This window comes from Marmota flaviventris, chromosome 5 (genome assembly GCF_047511675.1).
Source record: "Marmota flaviventris isolate mMarFla1 chromosome 5, mMarFla1.hap1, whole genome shotgun sequence".
In the NCBI taxonomy this organism is placed as follows: domain Eukaryota; kingdom Metazoa; phylum Chordata; class Mammalia; order Rodentia; family Sciuridae; genus Marmota; species Marmota flaviventris.
In genome coordinates this window covers 110,494,403-110,500,402 of record NC_092502.1, presented here as the reverse complement: position 1 = coordinate 110,500,402, position 6,000 = coordinate 110,494,403, and the positions used below count along the sequence as shown (strand labels likewise).

At 42.0% G+C, this 6,000-nt stretch overlaps 1 pseudogene; it reads left to right on the top strand.

Moving 5' to 3' along the window:
* Nucleotides 1-1,005: 1,005 nt before the first annotated feature.
* The window catches only part of LOC139705914 (homeobox protein TGIF2-like), a 33,268-nt pseudogene continuing 28,273 nt past the window's right edge, over nucleotides 1,006-6,000 (top strand).

Sequence of the window (6,000 nt, the reverse complement as noted above, 5' to 3'; positions counted from 1 at the left end):
ACTGACAGCTATCTTTAAAATGTTTTTAAAACTCTCCATTATGAGCCATGAATACCTTTCATGAGGGATTATAACCTAACCTACACCAAAGAGCCCCAAGTCTTCCTCTTATATTGGTGACTCATTTTTCAAGGTATGAATTGTACAGTCAGATATGAGTAGATCAATCAGACTAAAGCACCAGATCTGAAAACAAAAACTCATTTTCCATTTTTAAATTGGTTTTTGGAAGTATTTCTACTCACAAGTACCCTGCAGGCAGAGTTCAGGAAGAAAAAGGGTTACAACCAAACCATGTTGTGAGAATCTGGGTATTGTGCTGACAACCCTGCTAAAGCCAGAAGAAAAAATATCTATTTTTCAGTAACTTGAATGGAGCAAGACAGCCTCCCAACTACACAAACTAACAGATTTTTGGTGTTGTTGTTAATCTCATTAACTGAACTTTGTGATGGGATTTCCTTTTAGGATTAAAGCCAACACCACCCAGGTTCCCAGTCTGTGGTTAGAAAGTCCCTGGAGGCCAGAGGGGTTTAAGAGCACCCAAACTGCTGCCTGCTAAGTTCCACATACTTGGTGGTGCCTGGTGTGAGGCCCACAAAGCCATGGAGCCATGTTTTCCCTGCTCTGTGCCACAGGCTTGGAATTCTGCAGAGCAGGCACCAAGACTCCAGAGGCCTCCAACCCTGAGCTCAAAATGGCCTGAGCCCTTGCCACTGCCTTCTACAACCACCCACCAGATATCTCCTATGACTGCAAAGACTTCCATGGTGACCTGCATTCTACACCCTGAGGGCTTCTTTCCTAGCATAGGTCAAAAAAAGATGACTTTCCCAGAGAACACAGCACCTTGTGCCAGGACACAGAGCCTCCTGTCCTGGACCAGGAGTCTGTGAACAAGAAGAAGCCCCAGGCGCCCCCAGAAAAGTCGGGGGTCTCGCAGGAACCCCTCTATTGGTTGCCCGCTGGAGCTCCCTTTTTGTGTTCTAGGTGCACAGGTGAGGGATGTCTGGAGCCCCAGACCTCTTGGTGGTGGTGACCCTTGTAAGAGGCCTCTTCCTCCTGCCCCTGCCAGCAGCCAGGGGACTAGCCAAGGCTGTTGGGAGGGGATTCCAGGCCTTCTGCGCAGGACTCCCTGAGGCTGCTTGAGTCTGCCACCTTAGAAACGCAGGAGCATTGAGAATTCCCCTGCAACTCTTGTTTAGAAAAGCATTTTGGAAGGAATCATGTTTTCTCAATCAAATTGTGCCAAAATGTGAAATTCTTTGTTGTATAGTCCTCCTGTTGGGAATGTTGGGGAAAGTGGAGGCTCAGACTGCTGGGTGGTAAGAGACCATGTCCAGATTTAAGAGGGTCAAGTCTGTATTTAAGGGGGCCCTCCCTCGTTGTTCTTGTTTTGCTTATTGGCAGGGTGGGTTAGTGGCTTTTGCTAGGTATAGGTGGGTTAGACGGGTAACTAGTGTACCAGGGGTTTCACATGCTGTGTCTCCAAGCAGATACACAGCAGCCTTGAGCACCCAGCTTGAGAAAAGATCTTTCTGTACCACCCTGTCCTCTGTTACCTCTAAGTCTATCATAGAGGTGCTACTGCCATATTGCAGGATTTAATCTCAGTCACAGTTTTAGATTTGTTCTAGTTTTCTTCTTGTTTCAGCCTTGGTAGGCATTGTTAATGTTAGCATTCATCCAACTTGATAGGCTTAAGAGTTGCCAATGATTAAGAGGCTTCTGGGTATGTCAATGAGGGTGTGTCTAGAAATGATTGGCATGTGGGATAGCCAACTGAAGTGGAGTCCCTCCCTAATGTAGTCAGCACCATCCAATAGGATGGTGGCTTGGATGGAATAAAAGGGGGAAGAACAAGGCAGCTGCACCAGATACAACTGCAATTCTTCTAGAAGGGGTTCTTGATTGCTGCTGCCATCACTTGAGGATATCCTACTCTTGCTTCTTCACTCCTCCAAAGTAGGCTCTGCCATTGATTGTCCAGGGAGTTTCTGGAAGCCTTCTGTTTCAGTACCTGAGAGCACTACTGATTTCTCTTGTTTCCTAGGGCTTCAGCCACTTGTGCAGCTACAGGTTCCTCCAGCTCTACAGCCTGCAGATGGCCATTGGGGACTACCCAGCTCCTGGTCAAGTAAGCCAATCTAACAAATCCCCTTTTTATAATCATACTTCCTGTTGATTCTGTTCCTCTTGAGAAACCTGACTAATACACCTTCCTGGTCACTGTTCCTGCTTCATCCCATAAATTCCTGTACAGTGTTTGTCATTGTTATTTATATTAATGTATCTTCTACTCTCCTTTCTGCTTTTCTTTTTGATCAGAAAATTGTTTGTTGGGCTGGGGATGTGGCTCAAGTGGTAGTGCGCTCGCCTGGCATGCGTGCGGCCCGGGTTCGATCCTCAGCACCACATACAAACAAAGATGTTGTGTCCGCCGATAACTAAAAAATAAATATTAAAATTAAAAAAAAAAAATGTTAAAAAAAAAGAAAATTGTTTGAACTGTTTTTTGCTTTCTACAAATTTGTGAATTTTCACTTCCCTTTTTTATTACTGATGTCTAGCTTCCTCCTATTGGTTGTTACAAAGACACTGACAACTATCTTTAAAATATTTTTTTTAAAAATCTCCACTATAGGTCATGAATATCTTTCATAAGAAACTTGACATAATGTGCTCCAAAGAGCTCCAAATCTTTTTATTATATTAGAGATTTGTTTTTCAAGATATGAATTGGATGGAGTCGGGTATGAGGTCATAGATCAATGAGATTGGGTATAAGGTCATAGATCAATGAGATTTTAGCATGAGATCTGAAACTCAAAACTCATTTTCCCATTTTTAATTGCTTTTTGGAAGTATTCTTAGTCAGAAGTATTCTATCACTCAGGAAGAGTTCAGGCAGGAAAAGGGTTAAACCAAACCATGTTGAGAGAATCTGGGTATTGTGCTGACAACCCCGAGAAAGCCAGAAGAAAAATGTGACTTACATGCAACAAAATGGCCTCCCAGTTACAGAGACTAACAGATGATACGTTTTTATTGTTGTTGTTGTTGATCTCATTAATTGAGCTTTGTGATGTGATTTTTTTTAGGATTAAAGTGAGGTTCCCAGTCTGTGGTTTGGAACTCCCAAGAGGCCAGTGGAGTATACAAATGCAAAAGGTGCTCCCTGCTAAGTCCCACATACTTGGTGGTACCTGGTGTGAGGCCCACAGTGCCAAGGATCAGCACTTTCCCATCTACGTGCCACCAGATTGGAATTCTGCAGACCAGATGCCTGGGCCCTGGCCACTTCCCTTCTATATCCACCAAGAGGATAGCTCCTATGACAGCCAAGATTTTGACTGCAACCTGCTTTCCACACTGCAAGGACGTCTTTGCTGGGAACAGTCTGAACAAAGTGACTTTCCCAGAGCACAAGGTACCTTGTTCCAGGACACAGAGCCTCCTGTCCTGCACAAGGCATCCACAACACAGAACAAGCCCCCAGTGCCCCGCCATCAACCACCAGCTGGGGCTCCCTTTTTGTGTTCCCAGTGCACCTGTGAGGAAAGTCTGGAGCCCAAGACCTCTGCTGGTAGTGATCCTTGTAAGAGACCTCTTCCTCCTGCCCCTGCAAGCCACCATGGGACCAGCCAAGGCTGCTGGGAATGGATCTGGGCCCTTCTGCGCAAGATTCTCTGAAGCTGCTTGAGTCTGCAACCTTTGAGGTCCAGCAGCGCTGGGATTTCCCTTGTTTGGAGGAGCATTTTGGAACAGATCCTGTAACAGTAATGCTTGTGAGTCTGCACCCATTGGCATAGATCTTCCAGAAGACTTCACCCAGAATATTTTGCTGCCAGGGGACTTCCAAGGAACTCTACTAAAGCTGGCCTTCTTGGGTTTTAAAAGTTTCAACTTGAAATCATACTCTGGTTTTTACAACCTTATCAGATACATCCTCAATACTTTTAGATAACAAATACATCCTCAGTAGATTTTTGTTCTTATTTTGACACATGATCTAGTGCAGTTGCAGAAGCTTCTCTTGAATTTGTAATTCTTTTGCCTCAGCCTCCTAGGTCACTGAGATTACAAACCTGTACTACCCTGACACATATTGCAAGATTTATCTTTACAATTAATTTAATATTCAGGGAGCTGGAGTACTGTTTCTCAGTGATATTTTACAAAATATCTAAATGGAGCTAAATTTTTGCTCCAGTGAAATAACTGAAAAAGGACAATTATGTAAAGTAATTCTAATGAATATGTTGCAAGTGATTCTGCTCTGCTAAATGTGCTAATATCTTTAGTATATAACTCCGGGAAGAAAGTGGATTCAATAAGTTGTATGAGTATAGCATCTATTTGATAAGACTCAAAGCAAGGGATACCTTCGATTTGCATCAGAAACATTACACTCTGTAGTGCATAAGACAATGGAGCAGCTTGGGTTTGAATCAACACATGAAATGATATTTCATAGGTTTTTAGGTCCAGATATACAAGTCTAATCCCTTGGATTGAAATTTATGTTTGTATTTGCACTTGGAATTGGTCTCCTGGGTTGAAATTTCACCCTGAGCTCTTTCCATATAGTCATAGTTTGGCATTCTTATTTCATCGATAAGGGCTCCCTCTCCCTACCTTTCTCCTTTCCTTCTTTCCTTCCACCTTTCTTTCATTCTTTTTCAGATACTGCACACAACTTTGATGGATCCCAAGCTCCAGGATGACTACTGTGACTTCTATGGCCAACGCAGCTCCAGACACTGGCTTATTCCTGGACCTCTATGTAGTTTCTTCTTCCTGAATCTTGCCCTCTGCTACATTATCTTCTAGCAATCTAGAGCTCTATTCAGTGATGTCCTCGCCCCACCAAGGTTTCACCTAATTCTGACTGCTGATATGTTCTTGCTTTAAAATTACATGAGTGTTTCTCCTAGAGCAGAAAAGTAATGAGGCTTGGAGGTGGTATGAACCTGGAATCTGGAAAGGAGAGTTCAGATTACACTGGGTATCCAGAGTTCCTTACTGTTATGGTGCTAAGTGCTAACCATAAAGAGATGTTATGAGGTCAAAGATTTGAAATCATAATTGAAGATTCAGCAAGACAACAGATTGGGATGAATAATAGGGAAGAAAAAAATGGATATGAATGAGGTAAAGAGGAAACAATGTACATGAGAACTGGACACTTAATGCTTTTCAACATACTAATTATTGATAATTAGATAGAATCAATGACATTCACCCAAAATTAATTACAAAAATGCTCAAAATTACAGAACTCTTTTCATATTCCCTCAGACAAATATATAATACTACAAGCTTCTCCAGTAGGAAAGATAAGGCTAGCCTCACTAATGTTAGACATAAGAAAAGTAAAAGAAACACATTTATATGGCATATTAAAAAGTGCTAAGGGGCTGGGGATGTGGCTCAAGCAGTAGTGCGCTTGCCTGGCATGTGCGGGGCGCTGGGTTCCATCCTCAGCACCACATAAAATAAAAGATGTTGTGTCCACCGAAAACTAAAAAAATAAATATTAGAAAAACAATTCTCTCTCTCTCTCTCTCTCTCTCTCTCTCTCTCTCTCTCTCTTTAAAAAAAAAAGTGCTAAGGATTTTTATTACAGGTCTAGGGATGTAGGTCAGTGTTGGAGCTCTTGCCTAGCATGCATAAGTCCCTGGATTTGATTCCTACTTTATAAAACAGAAGAAGAAATTTTCATTATAACCCATGTTGTTAAAAAGTTAGCAAAAATATGCTCTTCAAAACTGGTTGTTTAGTAGGATACTTGAATATGCAACATAGCCATGTGTACTAACAATTTTAAACACTGTTTGACACAGGAATTCCATTTTTTAAAATTTATTCCACAGATTCACTCCCGAAACAAGAAACTCTATGAAATAAAAGTGGCTTTTTTTTCATAGTACAAGATAAAAATGATCCACTTAGTTAGAAAGAAGGCAACACTTAGAAATCAAAAGGGAATAGATTGTA